Source organism: Arachis hypogaea, chromosome 19 (genome assembly GCF_003086295.3).
Source record: "Arachis hypogaea cultivar Tifrunner chromosome 19, arahy.Tifrunner.gnm2.J5K5, whole genome shotgun sequence".
NCBI lineage: Eukaryota > Viridiplantae > Streptophyta > Magnoliopsida > Fabales > Fabaceae > Arachis > Arachis hypogaea.
In genome coordinates, this window is record NC_092054.1 from 135,217,038 (window position 1) to 135,238,100 (window position 21,063).

The window sequence follows — 21,063 nt, forward strand, 5'->3', positions numbered from 1 at the left end:
TGGTATAAGCTAGATTGATAGCGGCATTCATGAGAATCCGGAAAGTATAAACCTTATCTGTGGTATTTCGAGTAGGATTCAGGGATTGAATGATTGTGACGAGCTTCAAACTCGCGAGTGCTGGGCGTAGTGACAGACACAAAAGGAGGGTGAATCCTATTCCAGCATGATCGGGAACCTCAGATGATTAGTCGTGCTGTGACAGAGCATTTGGATCATTTTCACAAGAGGAGGGGATGTAACCATTGACAACGGTGATGCCCCAATACACAGCTTGCCATAGAAGGACGTGCGTGCGTGAATCAGAGAACAGAGGAAAGCAGAGATTCAGAAGACAAAGCATCTCCAAAACTCCAACATATTCTCCATTACTGCATAATAAGTAACTTTTAACCCATGCTCTCTTGTTCATTCGCAATTCAACTGATAAATATAATTGACTTCCTGACTAAGAATTGCAAGATAACCATAGATTGCTTCAAACCAACAATCTCCGTGGGATTCGACCCTTACTCACGTAAGGTATTACTTGGACAACCCAGTGCACTTGCTGGTTAGTGGTACGAGTTGTGAAAAGTGTGATTCACAATTCGTGCACCACTTCTCTACCTTTTGTTTCTATCATCCATGTTCCCAAAAGGTTTCCCACATTTAACTCTATTTATAATTTTCTATCTTAAGCTAACCAAGGATTCACTTGGGATTTTATTTTGTTTTTCTGCTTAAGGCTAGTAATTTGGCTAAATAGAATAAAGGGGTTTTGAAAGGCTCAAGGGGGCTAACAAGGGTAATGTAAAAGGTAGGCTAATTTGGGTTGAGTGAGCTAAAATCAAATGATGGCCTCAATCATTCTCTTGGTATGTATTTATTCTATATTCTATAATTGGACATATAGATTAAATCAAAGGAAAGAACATCATAATAAAAAGAGATGTAACACACAGAAATGGAATTATGGTTTGAATGCAACCATACAATTTAAGCTCAAGACTCACAGGCTGTGTGTTCTCTAACTCAAGCATCATATATCATTCATATATTGTATGCAGGTTTAGTTAAAAATTCCCATTATTCTCTTGAAAAAAATTATTTAGGGTAGCTTTTAAAGTTTTAATGTTCCTCCTTGATGAAATGTTGTCAACTAACATGTAATGCTATATATACAAGGTGTGGGTTGTTTTGATTCTGTTAAAATTTCTAGTTTACTTCCTTTTTATATTTTTCTATTTAAACTATACTATCTTATGCTAAAAAAGGTAAACTATACTAATTAATCCACTAATAAATCAAAATTGCAAACTAAACTAAATAACTAAAATAAACTAAATGGCTAAAGTATGAACTAAAGATGCAAAATGCAGCACATAGAGTAAAATACACAAGTAGCAATGTATAAGTACTCAGAAAATAACAATAAAAGAAAAAGAGAAAAATATAGAAAAATATAGAAAAATATCCAAAATAAAAGAAAAAGTATGTAGTGGTTCACCAAAATAAACGCCAGAGATGGCGACCTCCCCACACTTAAAACGAAGCATCGTCCTCGATGCTCAATCAAGCCTGGTGTGAAGGAGTGTCATCAATGGTAGGGATGGTAGCTGGGGTCTCCGTGGTGGTGGTGGGCTGAGAGTCTGGCTGTTGTGGAGGTGGGACGGACTGGAGCGGGATCTCCGGATCTGCAGCCTCTATCTGGGGCATAACTTCCTGATGCGGGGCAACCTGCTCTGTGGCTGCCTACTGATGAGTCTCCGCCTGGGAATGAGGCTCCTCCTCGTGCTCATCCTCCTCCTCGTGCTCATCCTCTGATGGCTTTGAAGGGGTGTCGGACTCGGAGGGGATGTCAGCACCCTGTCTGATCATCAGCTTCAGATGGGAATAGCGTCGCCTGCTGCGGCGCTCTGATCTCTCATACCGGCGCCTATTACGGCGCTCCATCTGATCAAGCTGGCAGAATAGACGATGCACGAGGCGATAGACTGGCTCAGAGGCGGGTGGAGGTGCAGTGGTAGCAGCAGGGGCAGCTGTGGATGAAGAGGGTCCAGCAGACGGAGGGGCTGTCTCATCAGTAGCAGTGACAGGTGGTGGTCTGTAGCCCAAAGCAAGGAAGTTCCTGCTGTGCGGGATGATCTTCCTGCAGTCCGCTGCTGGGGGTCTCTCATCGGCATCCTCCCAAGGCACATCAACCTGACGGCCTAGCCGTGTAACCAAGTAAGGAAAGGGAAGGGTGCCTTGTACGTGGGCCCTGGCCATATAATGCCGGATAAAACGAGGTAAGTATATGTCCTTACCCTCCAGCACACACCAAAGGAGGGTGATCATGGTAGCCGGGATCTCCGTCTCGTGAGTACTCAGCATCACAAAATTACTCAAGATCTGATGCCATAGCCGAGCCTCGTCGTTCAAGTACACTCTCTTGATCCCTCTAGGCATAGTGGTGTTCTGAACCATCTCCCAAGGAACAGCAGGGTCGAGAGCTATCCGTGCCTTTACGGCATCCCAGTCAAACTGCATCTGGCCCATGTCCTCCTCAGCCTGTGCAAAACCATCTGGCTGATCGGACTTGGCTGGGAGCTGGAGAATGGTCTCTATGGCCTCCTCTGTGACCAGAATTTGCTTTCCCCTCAGGTTCACTGCATCAAGGGTAGTAAGGTAGTAGTTGCAATAGAATTCCCGGACCCAAGATGCATTGACCTCTGTCAGTGATCTCTCCAGAAAGAACCAGCCCCTTTGCTTGATTTGCTCAGTAGTGTACTGCTGGAGGGCCTCTGGAATCTTCAAGGTACGTTCCAGGTATAGGTTTCTGGAGTATGCAAAAGCCTGGTACTTCAGTTCACAGTACCGATTTGCAAATTTTATAGGATCATCCGCAGGAAGCAGCTGGTTAGCTTTCTCCTACTGTGTGAAGTTCTTCTCCCGCCATGATGAATCGTGCATTAGAGCAATGATGGACTAGGAGGAATCTCCTCTCTTGCGCTTGCCAGTAGCCTTGCCTTTGCCTTTCCTTTGTGAGGTAGACATCCTGAAAAACAGAAAATCAGGAATGGATAAAAAAATAGGAAAGCAAATAGGCAATTAAACAAAGGAAACTCAAAGCGGTAAGGGAGAAATAGAATAAGGAAAATGAGTAATTGAATTATGATTGAATGAATGTTAAATGGAAAGAAAATAAGCAATATGCCATGGTTAGAAAGTTAGAGGAAAGTGAAAATAATCAGAAAAGAGACCAAAAGGGTTGGTATAGGTAGGATTTGAAAAAGAAATTAGTAATTTAAAATCAGTGAGTTAGGAAGGTAAGTGGCATAGAAAAATTCCATGTAACAAGGATTCACAGGTAAGAATAGAAGTACTTATAATTGAACAAGCAGTTTATGAACCAGGAAATCAAAAAGGATGAGAAAGTCTGCCATAGCATGCATGTAAAGGTTTGGGTAAAGCAAAGTAAAACAGATTTCAGAAATGCCAAACCAAAACATGAATGAAAATAATTTAAAAAAAAATTTGGGCAGCATTCCGGCTAAAATTGGATTGTCCCGGAAAATAAACAGCAATTTAATCAGTTCATATGAATTAAAAAAAAAATCAAGCCGCATGTACATAGATATAAAATAAACATAAAAACTCAATGTAAACAGCAGCAACATACAAGAAAGCAGCATATGAATCGGGATTATAGTAGCAACAGATTTGTACATAGGATAACACAGAAGTAAGAACAGTGCAAGTAAACAGACCTAGATCCACTAACCACAGCCTAAGCTACCTAACAACCTAAAAATCCACTACAACATGCAAGTCTAACTATCCTAATTATGAACATAAACGGAATAAAAATACAGAAAAGTGACAAACAGATAAAAAAATGGTTGCGTGTTGCGAAACCTGGTAAGCGGAAGGGGTGGAACAGGGAAGAAGGTGGCTGCGGCGGCGTCCGGCGCGGTGGTGGTGCACGGCGACGTGGTGGTAGCGGCGGAGGGGGTTGGTGTCGGAGAAAGGGTTTAGGTGGTGGGTGGTGGTTGGAGGGAAAGGATAGGGGTGGGAGGTTGTGGTTGGGGTTGCTGGCTGAAGGGGTGGGGCGCGGTGGATGGCCGGCGGTAGTGGGCGGTGGTGGCGGCGAGCAGCAGTGGAAAGGGGAGGAGAGAGGAAGAAGGAAGGAGAGAGAAGGGGAGGGGGTGGTACGGCGGCGTTGGCGGGTCAGCGGCGGCGTCTGGGTGATGGTGCGGTGGCGACTGGAAGGTGGTGGGTGGTGGTTGGAGGGAGAGGAGGCAGAGAAGGGGAAGAGGGTTGGGGGTGAGGGCTGCGCGACTGATAGGGTTCGCGGGCTGAGGGGGTTATATTTTCGAATCCACGCGGCCGCGTGGGGCATGCGGTCGCGTGGTTGGGACGAGAATGGGAGTGACGCGATCGCGTAGGGTGCGCGATCGCATGAGAGGGGGGAAGAAGTGTGACGCGATCGCATGGGTCGCGCGATCGCGTCGCTGGAAGTCGTGCTAAACGCACGACTCCAGCGCCGTTTTAGCGCAACTCTCTGTCTCCTTTTGGGGTGATGTGCAATCCATGTGACGCGATCGCGTCGCTCACGCAGTCGCGTGGGATTGATATTGTACATGTGACGCGATCGCATGGGGCATGCGATCGCGTGGGCCAATTTGTGCGAAACGCACAAGGGCCGCACGATTCCAGCCCAACTTTCTGTTCGTTGGATCCTTACGCCGATATATATATCACGCGGCCGCGTGGGTCATGCGGTCGCATGGGTGGTGTTTTTCGCGATATGACGCGATTGCATGGGGCATGCGGTCGCGTCGTGCAACCACTTTTATATATATATATATATATATATATATATATATATATATATATATATATATATATATATATATATATATATATATATATATATATGCATGAAAAATGCAGAATGCAATGACTATCATGGATGCTTATGCATGATTCCAGGTTTAATAAATTAAAATGAAAAAGGAAAAATTGAAAGCAATTAACAAGAAATAAATTGAAAAAGAAGCGACCATACCATGGTGGGTTGTCTCCCACCTAGCACTTTTAGTGAAAGTCCTTAAGTTGGACATTGGGAGAGTATCCTGTTATGGTGGCTTGTGTTTAAATTCGTCCAAAAATTTCCACCAGTGCTTGGAATGCCAATAGCCTCCGGGGTCCCAAACTAGGCATGTAAAGCTTCTGCGCAGCTTTAAACAGATATCCAGCCTCCCGGGATGACGAATGTCAGAACATAATCCATGATCCCAAGCTGTGTTTTTAGATCCGCCTCCGTTTTGATTTGTAAGTTTCCATTCGGGCGGGTTAAAGAGTAGAATCTCACCGTGGCGACCAAACGTTCTCCGTGATCCATGCAATTGAGCACGATACCAATCCGTGTACTTCGAGGTGAAGCGTGGAACCTTATTGAACCTGGTGCACCAGGTCTGAATACGAGCCATTTCCCTCTTACTCTTAAAGCCGCAGAGAGCTCTAAGCTGGCCATCTGTTTCAAGCAAACCATATTCAAGTGAATAAGTAAAATTATAAGTTAAGGATTGTACCCACTTGAAGCTTGTATTGGGTGGCAATGGCCTTGGGATAGGTGTTTTTGGTGGTTCTGCAAGTTCCGTTTCCTTGTGCTCTTCTGTGAATTCTTCCACTTCCTTGCAAAGATCATCGATTGTATCTCTATTCTGGTCAAAGTCTTCTGCGTCTTCCTCATCATTTGAGTCATAGATTGGAGGTTGAGAGAAATCTACCTCCGCATCATCTTCATATTCACTTGGGGAAGATTCTTCGATCTCAGAGAATTCACTTGCGGACGCAAGTTCATCACTAGGAGCACTAGACTTGTGACTATCATCATCAAGAAAATTTGCTTCTTGGATTATTCCGTCTGATTCTTCGTAAACGACTTGCCTTGGAGATTGTACGGTATCCTCCTTAGCATCAACTGTAGTGTCTTGGACGGAGTTTTCCTCAATTCTGTATTCCCAAGGAAGTTCAGCATCGCCTAGATCTTCAACCAACTCTTCTTTTTGAACAATGACAGCTTCTTCCACTTGTTCTAGTACGAATTCATTTTCTGTCTTGTCCGCTAGAGTCTCTAGTATTTCTTTCATGCTACGCTCTTCATTGGGCTGTCCACATGGAGCTGTGGTTGATCCTTGTATATTTGAGCACCTAGTGGCCCATTGAATTAGTGCTTGCTCCAGTTGTTGAATGGTTGTTTGAAATTTAATCATTGTTTCTTTCAGGCGATCCTTTGCTTCGCGGTTTGCCAGACTTGGACATGATACAAAGGAAAGTGGTGATGATTGGGAACGATTGGATTGGTATTGGGGTAAGGAAGGATCATATGATGGCGAATGGTTCCATCCATCCTTGATTGGTCTGACCTTGATGCACATTCCTGCTGTAACGTCTATTTCCTTTAACAATATTAGAACCAAACTCAAAGCGAGAGGGGTGAGAGTTCATAGTAGCAAATAAAGATAAAAAAGGGAAAACAAAAATAAATAAACAAGCAAAAGAAAAATATTTACAATAACCAATAATAAGGCACATGTTAGCAGTTCCTCAGCAACGGCGCCATTTTGAAAGAGTAGAAGATTGATGGTTTAGAGGTTATAAAAACTCTTGTTGTGAGTATAGTTACTAAACCAAGCAATCAACCTTTCTTAAAAAATGTGTTGGGTGTCACAAGTAACAAACCCCTTAAAAATTGTTAACCGAGTATTCAAACCTCGGGTCGTCTTCTCAAGGAACTGGGAGGAAGTATGTTCTTATTATTGGCTATAAAGGTTGTAATCGGGGTTTAGAAGGTGAGAAGCAAGTAATTTAAATGACGAGTGAATTAAATGGCAAGTAAAAAATAAATAATAACTGCAAAACAACTTTTGGCAAGATAAGGGAAATTAGAAGTCCAACTTAGTTATCCTTCTCAACAATAATGAGAGTTGTATCTTAATTCCACTTGGTCAACCTTTACCGGAGCAAAGGAAAGTCAAGGGACTAATTAAATTGACCTTTGAATCCTAATTATTTCCTAAGAAAAGGTTGGGATTATTTAAGTTCAACTCAATTAGCAAGGTAACGATTATCAATTATGTTGAGTTTAATGACTGTTGAGTTACTGAATTCTTAACCAAAACCAAAAGGAGAAAAAGTAAATTGCTGAAATAATAAAGGTGTCCTTAGATGGGAAGCAATGGCAACTTAAATCAAAGAGAATAATCATAAACTGAAAATACCTCAAATTATCATTAATTCAATTAGAAATCTGTAACATGGAATAATTCATAAATTATAATAATCAATTCAAATGTTGGAATAAATAAATAAAAGTAAAACTAAAAGAACATTAAACCTGGATCCAGAGTTACTCTTAAAACAAGAAGAAATCCTAAATCCTAAAAGAGAGAGAGAGAAGATCTCCCTCTCAACTAAATCTAAATCATTGAAAGGTGAAAATATGCGAGCTCCCTTTGAATGGAAGCACTCCCACACTTTATAACCTCTGGTCTATGCTGTCTGTACTTGGATCTGGGCCAAAAAGGGCTTTAGAATTCGCTGGGGGCGTATTCTGTAATTTCTGGTGCGTGGCCTCTGTCACGCGTCTGCGTGGGTCACGGGGTCGCGTCATTTGGAGCTTTTCCTTGCCATGCGGTCGCGTCAGTCATGCGACCGCGTCATGTGTATTCTGCTTAAGGTGCGCGGTCGCGTCAGTCATGCGGCCGCGTCGCTGCTGATTCGTGCTTGGCACGCGATCGCGTCATCCATGCGATCGCGTGGACACCAGTTTCTTTAAAGCTCCGTTTTGCTTCCTCCTTCCATTCTAGTATGTTTTCTTTTTCATCCTTTAAGTCATTCTGCCTTTAGAAAATCTGAAAGTACTCAACACACTAATCACGGCATCGAATGGAAATAAAGGTAATTAGAATAATTAATTTTTAAAGCTTAGAAAACATGTTTTTCATTATATGACATAATAAGGAAGGGAAAGTAAAACTATGCAATTAATGTGAATAAGTAGGTGAAGAGTTGAATAAATCACTCTAATTAAGCATAAAAGAACTCATGAAATATGGGTTTATCAACCTCCCCACACTTAAACACTAGCATGTCCTCATGCTAAATCCAAGGTAAATAATTAAGGGTAAAGTGATGGAATGTTATGAAATGCAACCTATGCTAAATGCATCTACCTAATGGGTCATGCAATTCTAATTCACCTACTCATATATAAAGCTTACATGTAGCTAAGTTAATTCACATTCTCAAGGGGTTATGTATATATATATATATAGCCAACCCTTAAATAATAAAGTATTTTAGCAAATGAGATGGGAAAGAAAATATTGTACAAACTTGCAAAACAATTAGTAAATTTTGAGCACATATATATGTTGATGAGTTATTGAACCCTCACTGGATTTTGTGTTTACTCTCTAGTCACTCAGTGTTTATTGGGTTTATTCACTCTATTTTTCTTTTTATTCTTAATTTCTACAGCTTTGTTTTTCATCTAACCAATCAACAATTATAGAATATAGTCATACCAAAAAGTCCTGAGGTCTTAATTAAGGTTGTAATGTGGTCAAGGTAAAGGTAAGGATATATGTATAGGGTCAAGTGAGCTAATAAGTGAATCCTTAATTAGACTAAGATCTTACCTAACATACATATTCAGCAAGATAAAACTTCTTTACCTATTTTCCCATAATTTCCCACTTATTGTTACATGCTTATGTTTCACTTTCTATTGTATTTTTTTTATCCCATGTGCATTGTTTTTATTTTGCATTGGGGAATTTCTTTTGTATCCCCTTTTATTTAAATGCTGAAAAAATTAACTTTTTTTTTTTAATGCACATGATAATTGAATCATTTAGAGAAGAGGCCAAGTATACGGTAATACAAGGCCAGTTATTTAAGAAAGGGCTGAACCAACCTCTGTTGAAGTGCCTACGCCCCGACCAGACGGACTACGTGTTAAGCGAAGTCCACGAAGGGTGTTGCGGCTACCATATTGGAGGAAAGGCCCTAGCTCAGAAGCTTGTCAGGGCCGGCTACTATTGGCCCTCAATGATGTCGGATTCCCAAGAGTTCGTAAAGAAATGCAGGAGATGACAGAAAAACGCCAACTTTCACAAAGCGCCAGTGGCGGAGCTGAGCCTGCTGATGGCCTCCCGACCATTCTCCAAATGGGGTGTCGACCTATTAGGACCTTTTCCGGTCGGACCTGGGCAGGTCAAGTACCTAATTGTTGCCATAGACTATTACACCAAGTGGGTGGAGGCCGAGCCCTTGGCCAGCATATCCTCGGCAAACTATCAAAAGTTCATGTGGAGGCAAGTAATCTCCAGGTTCGAAGTCCCTGAGGTCATCATCTCGGACAAAGGAACACAGTTTACCGACAAAAAGTTTGGAGAATTTCTCATCGGCTTAGGGATAAAGCAGAAGTTCTCGTCTGTCGAGCACCCCCAAACTAACGGCCAAGTCGAAGAAGCAAACAAGGTCATCCTACGGGGTCTTAAGAAGCGACTTGACCAAAAGAAGGGAGCCTGGGCAGACGAGCTAGCGTCGGTCCTATAGTCCTATCCCACAACGCAGCAGTCCTCCACCGGGGAGACGCCCTTCCGGCTCACCTACGGGGTTGACACGATAATACCCGTGGAAATTAGGGAACCGAGCCTACGACTACTCTTGGGAGGAGTCGAGGAAGCCATGGAGAAGGACTTAGTAGATGAGACCAGAGAGATGGCCCACTTGTCAGAGACGGCATTGAAACAAAGAATAGCCCTACGTTACAATGCTAAAGTGATAAAAAGAGATTTTGAGTCGAATGACCTAGTCTTACGACACAACGATGTGGGGATGCCGACACTAGGGGAAGGGAAGTTAGCAGCAAACTGGGAAGGTCCATACAGGATAAAGGAAGTAGTCCCAATGGAGCCTATAAGCTGGAACGTCTGGACAGCAGGAAAGTTCCCAGAACTTGGAATGTGAGAAACCTAAGGAGGTTCTACTCCTAGAAGCCGAGACACATCCGGCGGATAGACAGTATCCCGGTTTAGTAAGGCCCGTTTTATTTTATGTTCAAACTATCTTCCCATTGGTTGTTTACATGAATCTCAATTTATCATGATATAATTATGTTCAGACTACACTAGCTATTCCAAGTTAATATTTTAATGCATTGTTTAAATCACTTTGCCTTGTTAATTAACCAATTTGATAAGAATACGGCATCCCGGGACTGATCACCCCGGAAAGCATCAAAGTTGCAAACTCCACGAGCCCACGATAAAACGGCTATTAAATAAAGGCCAGAATTCAGATACTTGAGCGAGAAAGCCACAACTCGGCTTCGTTTGTTGTCACAACATTGTTTCAAACATAATTACACATAAAAGCCCTAAGTCGGCTTGAAAAAGTCAAAACGGTAGAACTGTGATGCCAGGGCATCTTGGCTAGTTTTACTAGCCATTTTTTGTATGCTTTAGGTTGATTTCATGCATTTTTTTCAGGAAATAAGAAAGTATTTGGTTGAAAATGCATTCATACTATGATTAAAGCAAACATTGTGAATTTTGAATGATTTCATGAGAATTATGCATGAATTGAATGATAAAATGGATGATGCATGATCTCATGATTAAGAGCAAGACTTTGATGCACTTTGTTTGATTGATTTCAGGTAACAAGAAGCAGAGAAGAGCCATGTTAGTAGCTATGTTAGTACCACTAACGTGGCCATTAACGTGGAAGGAAGGAAAGTTTGGAACGTTACTGGTAAAAGTAAACACCACTAACGTTAGCGAAGGACAAGAAGACCCACGTTAGTTTCCACGTTAGTTACATTAACGTAGGAACTAACGTGGAAGGAAAGGGAAACTCCAACGTTAGTGGAAAAAGTGAACGCCACTAACGTTTGCGAAGCCAAGAACACCCACGTTAGTGGCCACGTTTAATAAAAATAAAGAGAATAAAAACTTTTAATAAGAATTCCAGGAATCATGCAATGTTAGTCTAAAGCTTCAGTCTAAAAAGATTAGACATGTTTGGCCAAGCTTCAGCAGGACATTACATTCAATAGCTAAATTTATGAGAATCAATCAGCTTTTGTGATGGTGGAAACATCACCTTGAAACTCGAGAATTCATTCTTAAAAATTCTGAAGAAAAGATACCTAATCTAAGCAACAAGATGAACCGTCAGTTGTCCAAACTCGAACAATCCCCGGCAACGGCGCCAAAAACTTGGTGCACGAAATTGTGATCATCAACAATGGCGCCAAAGACTTGGAGCTCTTAAACGTGAATCACACTTTGTCATAATTCCGCACAACTAACCAGCAAGTGCACTGGGTCGTCCAAGTAATAAACCTTACGTGAGTAAGGGTCGATCCCACAGAGATTGTCGGCTTGAAGCAAGCTATGGTCATCTTGTAAATCTCAGTCAGGTGGATTCAAATGGTTATGGAGTTTAAGGTGATGAAAATAAACATAAAATAAAGATAGAGATACTTATGTAATTCATTGGTGGATTTAAGCATATGAAGATGCTTTGTTCCCCCTTGAACCTCTGCTTTCCTATTGCCTTCTTCCAATCATTCATACTCCTTTCCATGGCAAGCTTTATGTTGGGCATCATCGTTGTCAATAGCTACATCCCATCCTCTCAGTGAAAATGGTCCTGATGCTCTGTCACAACATCGGCTAATCAGCTGTCGGTTCTCGATTATGTCGGAATAGGATCCATTGATCCTTTTGCGTCTGTCACACGCCCCACAATCGCGAGTTTGAAGCTCGTCACAGTCATCCCTTCCCAGATCCTACTCAGAATACCACAGACAAGGTTTAGACATTCCGGATCTCAGCAATGACCGCCAATAATTCTAGCCTATACCACGAAGGTTCCAATCTTAGATTAGAAACCCAAGAGATACGCATTCAAGCTTGTTTGCATGTAGAACGGAAGTGATTGTCAGTCACGCGTTCATAGGTGAGAATGATGATGAGTGTCACGGATCATCACATTCATCAAGTTGAAGAACGAATGAATATCTTGGAGAAGAAATAGACTTGAGTTGAATAGAAAAACAATAGTACTTGTATTAATTCATGAAGAATAGCAGAGCTCCACACCTTAATCTATGGTGTGTAAAAACTCCACCGTTGAAAATACATAAGAACAAGGTCTAGGCATGGCCGAGAGGCCAGCCCCCAAACGTGAAAAGGTCTATCAAAGTATGAGTAAAAGATAGATGGTGTTAAAATACAATAGCAAAAGGTCCTATTTATAGAGAACTAGTAGCCTAGGGTTACAGAAATGAGTAATTAATGTAGAAATCTTCTTCCGGGTCCACTTGGTGGGTGCTTGGGCTGAGCATTGAAGCTTCCATGTGTAGAGACTTTTCTTGGAGTTAAACGCCAGCTTTTGTGCTATTTTGGGCGTTTAACTCCAGCTTTTGTGCCAGTTTTGGAGTTAAACGCTAGAATTCTTGAGCTGACTTGGAACGCCTGTTTGGGCCATCAAATCTCGGGCAAAGTATAAACTATTATATATTGCTGGAAAGCCCAGGATGTCTACTTTCCAACGCAATTAAGAGCGTGCCAATTGGGCTTCTGTAGCTCCAGAAAAGCCACTTTGAGTGCAGGGAGGTCAGAATCCAACAGCATCTGCAGTTCTTTTTCAGCCTCTGAATCAGATTTTTGCTCAGGTCCCTCAATTTCAGCCAGAAAATACCTGAAATTACAGAAAAACACACAAAATCATAGTAAAGTCCAGAAGAGTGATTTTTATTTAAAAACTAATAAAAACATAATAAAAACTAACTAAAATATACTAAAAACATACTAAAAATAATGCCAAAAAGCGTATAAATTATCCGCTCATCACAACACCAAACTTAAATTGTTGCTTGTCCCCAAGCAACTGAAAATAAAATAGGACAAAAAAAAGAAGAGAATATACAATGAATTCCAAAAATATCTATGAAGATCAGTATTAATTAGATGAGCGGAGCTTTTAGCTTTTTGCTTCTGAACAGTTTTAGCATCTCACTTTATCCCTTGAAGTTCAGAATGATTGGCATCTATAGGAACTCAGAATCCAGATAGTGTTACTAACTCTCCTAGTTAAGTATGTTGATTCTTGAACACAGCTACTTTATGAGTCTTGGCTGTGGCCCTAAGCACTTTGTTTTCCAGTATTACCACCGGATACATAAATGTCACAGACACATAACTGGGTGAACCTTTTCAGATTGTGACTCAGCTTTGCTAGAGTCCCCAATTAGAGGTGTCCAGGGTTCTTAAGCACACTCTTCTTTTTGCTTTGGACCTCGACTTTAACCGCTCAGTCTCAAGTTTTCACTTGACACCTTCACGCCACAAGCACATGGTTAGGGACAGCTTGGTTTAGCCGCTTAGGCCAGGATTTTATTCCTGTGGGCCCTCCTATCCACTGATGCTCAAAGCCTTGGATCCTTTTTATCACCCTTGCCTTTTGGTTTAAAGGGGTATTGGCTTTTTCTGCTTGCTTTTCCTTTTTTTTTTGCAAGCTTTTCACTGCTTTTTCTTGCTTCAAGAATCAATTTTATGATTTTTCAGACCATCAGATAACATTTCTCCTTTTCCTTTCATTCTTTCAAGAGCCAACAATTTTAACATTCATAAACAATCAAATTAAAAAATATGCACTGTTCATGCATTCATTCAGAAGAACAATAGTATTGCCACCACATGAAGATAATTAAACTGTTTTAAAATTTGAAATTCATGCACTTCTTTTTCTTTTTCAATTAAAAACATTTTTCATTTAAGAAAGGTGATGGATTCATTTTCATAGCTTTAAGGCATAGACACTAATGATCATGTAATAAAGACACAAACATAAATAAACATAAAGCACAACTTTCGAAAAACAGAAAATAAAGAACAAGGAAATTAAAGAACGGGTCCACCTTAGTGATGACGGCTTGTTCTTCCTCTTGAAGATCTTATGGAGTGCTTGAGCTCCTCAATGTCTCTTCCTTGCCTTTGTTGCTCCTCTCTCATGGTTCTTTGATCTTCTCTAATTTCATGGAGGAGGATGGAATGCTCTTGGTGCTCCACCCTTAGTTGTCCTATGTTGGAACTTAATTCTCCTAGGGAGGTGTTGATTTGCTCCCAATAGTTTTGTGGAGGAAAATGCATCCCTTGAGGTATCTCAGGGATTTCATGATGAGGAATTTCCTCATGCTCTTGATGAGGTTCTCTTGTTTTCTCCATCCTTTTCTTAGTGATGGGTTTGTCCTCATCAATGAGAATGTCTCCCTCTATGTCAATTCCAACCGAATTGCAAAGGTGACAAATGAGATGAGGGAAGGCTAACCTTGCCAAAGGAGAGGACTTGTCCGCCACCTTGTAGAGTTCTTGGGATATAACCTCATGAACTTTCACTTCCTCTCCAATCATGATGCTATGTATCATGATAGCCCGGTCTATAGTAGCTTCGGACCGGTTGCTAGTGGGAATGATTGAGCGTTGGATGAACTCCAACCATCCCCTAGCCACGGGCTTGAGGTCATGCCTTCTTAGTTGAACCGGCTTCCCTCTTGAATCTCTCTTCCATTGAGCGCCCTCTTCACATATGTCCATGAGGACTTGGTCCAACCTTTGATCAAAGTTGACCCTTCTAGTGTAGGGGTGTGCATCTCCTTGTATCATGGGCAAGTTGAATGCCAACCTTACATTTTCCGGACTAAAATCTAAGTAATTCCCTCGGACCATTGTAAGCCAATTCTTGGGGTCCGGGTTCACACTTTGATCATGGTTCTTGGTGATCCATGCATTGGCATAGAACTCTTGAACCATTAAGATTCCAACTTGTTGAATGGGGTTGGTGAGAACTTCCCAACCTCTTCTTCGGATCTCATGTCAGATCTCCGGATACTCATTCTTTTTGAGTTTGAAAGGGACCTCGGGGATCACTTTCTTCTTGGCCACAACTTCATAGAAGTGGTCTTGATGCACCCTTGAGAGGAATCTCTCCATATCCCATGACTCGGAGGTGGAAGCTTTTGCCTTCCCTTTCCTCTTTCTAGAGGTTTCTCCGGCTTTTGATGCCATAAATGGTTATAGAAAAACAAAAAGCTTTAGCTTTTACCATACCAAACTTAGAAGGTTGCTCGTCCTCGAGCAAAAGAATAAAGAAGAGAGTAGAAGAAGAAGAAATAGAGGAGATGGAGTGGGCTTGTGTTTCGGCCAAGGGGGAGAAGTGGTGTTTAGGTTGTGTGAAAATGAAGGAGTGAAGATGGGTTTATATAGGAGTGAGAGGGGGGTGTATGGTTCGGCTATAGAGGGTGGGTTTGGGAGGGAAAGTGGTTTGAATTTGAATGGTGAGGTAGGTGGGGTTTTATGAAGGATGGATGTGAGTGGTGAAGAGAATGGTGGGATTTGATAGGTGAGGAGTTTTTGGGGAAGAGGTATTGAGGTGATTGGTGAATGGGTGAAGAAGAGAGAGAGTGGTGGGGTAGGTGGGGATCCTGTGGGGTCCACAGATCCTGAGGTGTCAAGAATATCTCATCCCTGCACCAAGTGGCGTACAAACCGCCCCTTGCTGCCAATCCTGGCATTAAACGCCAGGCTGCTGCCCATTTCTGGCGTTTAACACCAGCTTCTTGCCCATTCCTGGCGTTAAACGCCAGTCTGGTGCCCTTTTCTGGCGTTAAACGCCCAGAATGGTGCCAGACTGGGCGTTTAACGCCCATTCTACTACCTTTACTGGCGTTTAAACGCCAGTAACTGTCTCCTCCAGGGTGTTCTATTTTTCATTCTATTTTTCACTTTGTTTTTTCTTTTTCAATTGTTTTTGTGACTTCACATGATCATCAACCTACAGAAAACATAAAATAACAAAGGAAAATAGAAATTTAACATAGAATAGTAACGATTGGGTTGCCTCCCAACAAGCGCTTCTTTAATGTCAATAGCTTGACAGTGGGCTCTCATGGAGCCTCACAGATGTTCAGAGCAATGTTGGAACCTCCCAACACCAAACTTAGAGTTTGAATGTGGGGGTTCAACACCAAACTTAAAGTTTGGTTGTGGCATCCCAACACCAAACTTAGAGTTTGACTGTGGGGGCTCTGTTTGACTCTGTATTGAGAGAAGCTCTTCATGCTTCCTCTCCATGGTGACAGAGGGATATCCTTGAGCTTTAAACACAAAGGAGTCTTCATTCACTTGAATGATCAATTCTCCTCTGTCAACATCAATCACAGCTTTTGCTGTGGCTAGGAAGGGTCTGCCAAGGATGATGGATTCATCCATACACTTCCCAGTTTCTAGGATTATGAAATTAGCAGGGATGTAATGGTCTTCAACCTTTACCAAGACATCCTCTACAAGTCCATAAGCCTGTTTCTTTGAATTGTCTGCCATCTCCAGTGAGATTCTTGCAGCTTGTACCTCAATGATCCCTAGCTTCTCTATTACAGAGAGAGGCATGAGGTTTATGCTTGATCCTAGGTTACACAGAGCCTTCTCAAAGGTCATGGTGCCTATGGTACAAGGGATTGAGAACTTTCCAGGGTCCTGTCTCTTCAGAGGTAATCTCTGCCTAGTCAAGTCATCCAGTTCTTTGATGAGCAATTGAGGTTCATTCTCCAAAGTCTCATTACCAAATAACTTGGCATTTAGCTTCATGATTGCTCCAAGGTACTTAGCAACTTGCTCTTCAGTGACATCTTCATCCTCTTCAGAGGAAGAATACTCATCAGAGCTCATGAATGGCAAAAGTAAATTCAATGGAATCTCTATGGTCTCAGTGTGAACCTCAGATTCCCATGGTTCCTCATTAGGGAACTCCATGGAGGTCAGTGGGCTTCCATTGAGGTCTTCCTCAGTGGGAATCACTGCCTCTTCCTCCTCTCCATGTTCGGCCATGTGAGATGTGGTTATGGCCTTGCACTCTCTTTTTGGATTTTCTTCTGTATTGCTTGGGAGAGTACTAGGAGGAAGTTCAGTAATTTTCTTACTCAGCTGACCCAATTGTGCCTCCAAATTTCTAATGGAGGACCTTGTTTTAGTCATGAAACTTTGAGTGGTTTTGATTAAATCAGAGACAATGGTTGCTAAGTCAGAGTGGCTCTGCTTAGAATTCTCTGTCTGTTGCTAAAAAGATGATGGAAAAGGCTTGCCATTGCTAAACCTGTTTCTTCCACCATTGTTGTTGTTGAAACCTTGTTGAGGTCTCTGTTGATCCTTCCATGAGAGATTTAGATGATTTCTCCATGAAGGATTATAGGTGTTTCCATAGGGTTCTCCCATGTAATTCACCTCTTCCATTGCTGGGTTCTCAGGATCATAAGCTTCTTCTTCAGAGGAAGCTTCTTTAGTACTGCCTGTTGCTGCTTGTATTCCAGACAGACTTTGAGAAATCATATTGACTTGCTGAGTCAATATTTTATTCTGAGCCAATATGGCATTCAGAGTATCAATCTCAAGAACTCCTTTCTTCTGAGTTGTTCCATTATTCACAGAATTCCTTTCAGAAGTGTACATGAATTGGTTATTTGTAACCATTTCAATGAGTTCTTGAGCTTCTGCAGGCGTCTTCTTCAGATGAAGAGATCCTCCAGCAGAGCTATCCAATGACATCTTGGATAGTTCAGACAGACCATCATAGAAGATTCCTATGATGCTCCATTCTGAAAGCATGTCAGTAGGGCACCTTCTGATCAATTGCTTGTATCTCTCCCAAGCTTCATAGAGGGATTCACCATCCTTCTGTCTAAAGGTTTGGACTTCCACTCTAAGCTTACTCAATTTTTGAGGTGGAAAGAACTTTGCCAAGAAGGCATTGACTAGCTTTTTCCAAGAGTTCAGGCTTTCCTTAGGTTGTGAATCCAACCATGTTCTAGCTCTGTCTCTTACAGCAAAAGGAAAGAGCATAAGTCTGTAGACTTCAGGGTCAACCCCATTGGTCTTGACAGTGTCACAGATTTGCAGAAATTCAGCTAAGAACTGATGAGGATCTTCCAATGGAAGTCCATGAAACTTGCAATTCTGTTGCATTAGAGAAACCAATTGAGGCTTAAGCTCAAAGTTGTTTGCTCCAATGGCAGGGATTAAGATGCTTCTCCCATAGAAATCAGGAGTAGGTGTAGTAAAGTCACCAAGCACCTTCCTTGCATTGTTGGCATTGTTGTTGTTTTCGGCTGCCATGGTTTCTTCTTCCTTGAAAAGCTCTGTTAGGCCCTCTAAAGAGAATTGTTCTTTAGCTTCTCTTAGCTTTCTCTTCAAGGTCCTTTCAGGTTCAGGATCAGCTTGAACAAGTATGCCTTTATCTTTGTTCCTGCTCATATGAAAGAGAAGAGAACAAGAAAGTATGGAATCCTCTATGTCACAGTATAGAGATTCCTTGAAGTGTCAGAAGAAAAGAAGAATAGAAGGAGAGGATAGAGAAGAGGGAATTCGAACTTATCAAGAAGGACAGAGTTCGAATTGCACCTTGATGAGGAGTCTTAGTCCTTTAAATAGAAGGATGTGAAAAGAGGGGAAGAATTTTTGAAAATAATTTAAAAAGATTTTGAAATAATTAAAAAGAAATTTGAAAATTTGATTGAGATTTTCGAAAACTAAGATTGGGAAAGAAATAAAGTGATTTTTAAAAAAGATTTTGAAATTAGAAAAATATATGATTGAAAAAAAATTAATTTTGAAAAAGATGTGATTGAGAAGATATGTTTGAAAAGATATGATTGAAAATCAATTTAGAAAAAGAAAATTTTTAAAATTAAACTTGATTACTTGACTATCAAGAAATTAAAAGATATGATTTCAAAATTTAAAGTTTGATCCTTTCTTAATAGGCAAGTAACAACTTGAAAATTTTTGAAGTAAATCTTGAATTGAAGCAAAGATTTTTGAAAATAGTGAAAATAAATATAAAATGGAAAGAAATTGATTTTGAAAGAGATATGATTGAAAAGATATGATTTGAAAAAGATTTGATTTTGAAAAATTATGAAAACTTGAAAAAAATGTGAATTAAAAATAAAATCTTCCCTCTAGTGTCATCCTGGCGTTAAACGCCCAGAATGGTGCCCATTCTGGCGTTTAACGCCCAAATCTCTACCTTTTTGGGCGTTAAACGCCCAGCCAGGTACCCTGGCTGGCGTTTAAACGCCAGTTTTCTTTCTTCACTGGGCGTTTTGAACGCCCAGCTTTTTCTGTTTGATTCCTCTGCTGAATGTTCTGAATCTTCAATTCTCTGTATTATTGACTTGAAGAGACATAGTTTTTAAAAAATATTTTTGAATTTTTAATGATGAGAAATAATAAAAATGTAACTAAGATCAAATGAACAATGCATGCAAGACACCAAACTTAAAAATTTGTATACTAAGGACTATAACAAATTGAAAATGCATGTAAGAAACAACAAATCACACAAAACAAGAGAATTTAAAGATCAGAGCAATGAAATCATCAAGAACAACATGAAGATCAATGAAGAACAATATGTATAAATTCGAAAAATGCAAGAAGAAGAAAGTCATGCGATTGACACTGGTGCACGAAGTTGTGATCTCCAGGTTCTAACAAATCCTGGTAATGGCTCCAAAGCTTGGTGCTCTGATCTTAATTCATAATTGTCACAACTTCGATACAACTAACCAGCAAGTGCACTGGGTCGTCCAAGTAATACCTTACGTGAGTAAGGGTCGAATCCCACGGAGATTGTTGGTATGAAGCAAGCTATGGTCACCTTGCAAATCTCAGTCAGGCGGATTTAAATATGATACTTTATTAGATTAAAATAAACAATAAAAGGGATAGAGATACTTATGTAGATTTATTGGCAGGGATTTCAGATAAGCGAATGGAGATGCTTTTCGTTCCTCTGAACCTCTGCTTTCCTGCTATCTTCATCCAATCAGTCTTACTCCTTTCCATGGCTGGCTTTATGTGATACATCACCATTGTCAATGGCTACTTTCGGTCATCTCTCGGGAAAATGATCCAATGCCCTGTCACGGCACGGCTAATCGTCTGGAGGCATCACCCTTGCCAATGGCTTCATCTTATCCTCTCAGTGAATAATATGCTCACGCACCCTGTCACGGCACGGCTATTCATCTGTCGGTTCTCGATCATGCTGGAATAGGATTTACTATCCTTTTGCGTCTGTCGCTAACGCCCTGCAATCGCGAGTTAGGAGCTCGTCACAGTCATTCAATCATTGAATTCTACTCGGAATACCACAGACAAGGTTTAGACTTTCCGGATTCTCTTGAATGCCGCCATCATTCTAGCTTACGCCACGAAGATTCAGGTTAGGAGATCTAAGAGATACTCATTCTAGCTTAATTCATGTAGAACAGAAGTGTTTGTCAGGCACGCGTTCATAGGGGAGATGGTGATGAGCGTCACACATAATCATCACCTTCATCACGTTCTTGGGTGCGAATGGATATCTTAGAAACGAAATAAGAAGAATTGAATAGAAAACAGTAGTACTTTGCATTAATCTTTGAGGAACAGCAGAGCTCCACACTTTAATCTATGGAGTGTAGAAACTCTACCGTTGAAAATACATAAGTGAAAGGTCCAGGCATGGCCGAGATGGCCAGCCCCTCTGATCTAAGAACCAGGCGTCCCAAGATGTCTAATACAATAGTAAGAGGTCCTATTTATAATAAACTAGTCACTAGGGTTTACATGAGTAAGTATTTGATGCATAAATCCACTTCCGGGGCCCACTTGGTGTGTGTTTGGGCTGAGCTTAAGTGTAGCACGTGCAGAGGCCATTTGTGGAGTTGAACGCCAGTTTCTGTGCCAGTTTGGGCGTTCAACTCTGGTTTTGGATCCTTTTCTGGCGCTGGATGCCAGATTTGGGCAGAAGGCTGGCGTTGAACGCCAGTTTACGTCGTCAATTCTTGGCCAAAGTATGGACTATTATATATTGCTGGAAAGCCCTAGATGTCTACTTTCCAACTCAATTGGAAGCGCACCATTTCGAGTTCTGTAGCTCCAGAAAATCCACTTTGAGTGCAGGGAGGTCAGAATC

The 21,063-nt window shown here is 41.3% G+C and overlaps 1 non-coding gene across 1 annotated transcript; it reads left to right on the top strand.

Annotated features, from left to right (window-relative positions):
- The first annotated feature begins 17,702 nt into the window (after positions 1-17,702).
- Positions 17,703-17,810, top strand: LOC112781982 (small nucleolar RNA R71). Its single transcript, XR_003192728.1, has one exon. It is a non-coding gene; the product is annotated as a small nucleolar RNA R71 (small nucleolar RNA).
- The last annotated feature ends 3,253 nt before the right edge of the window (positions 17,811-21,063 follow it).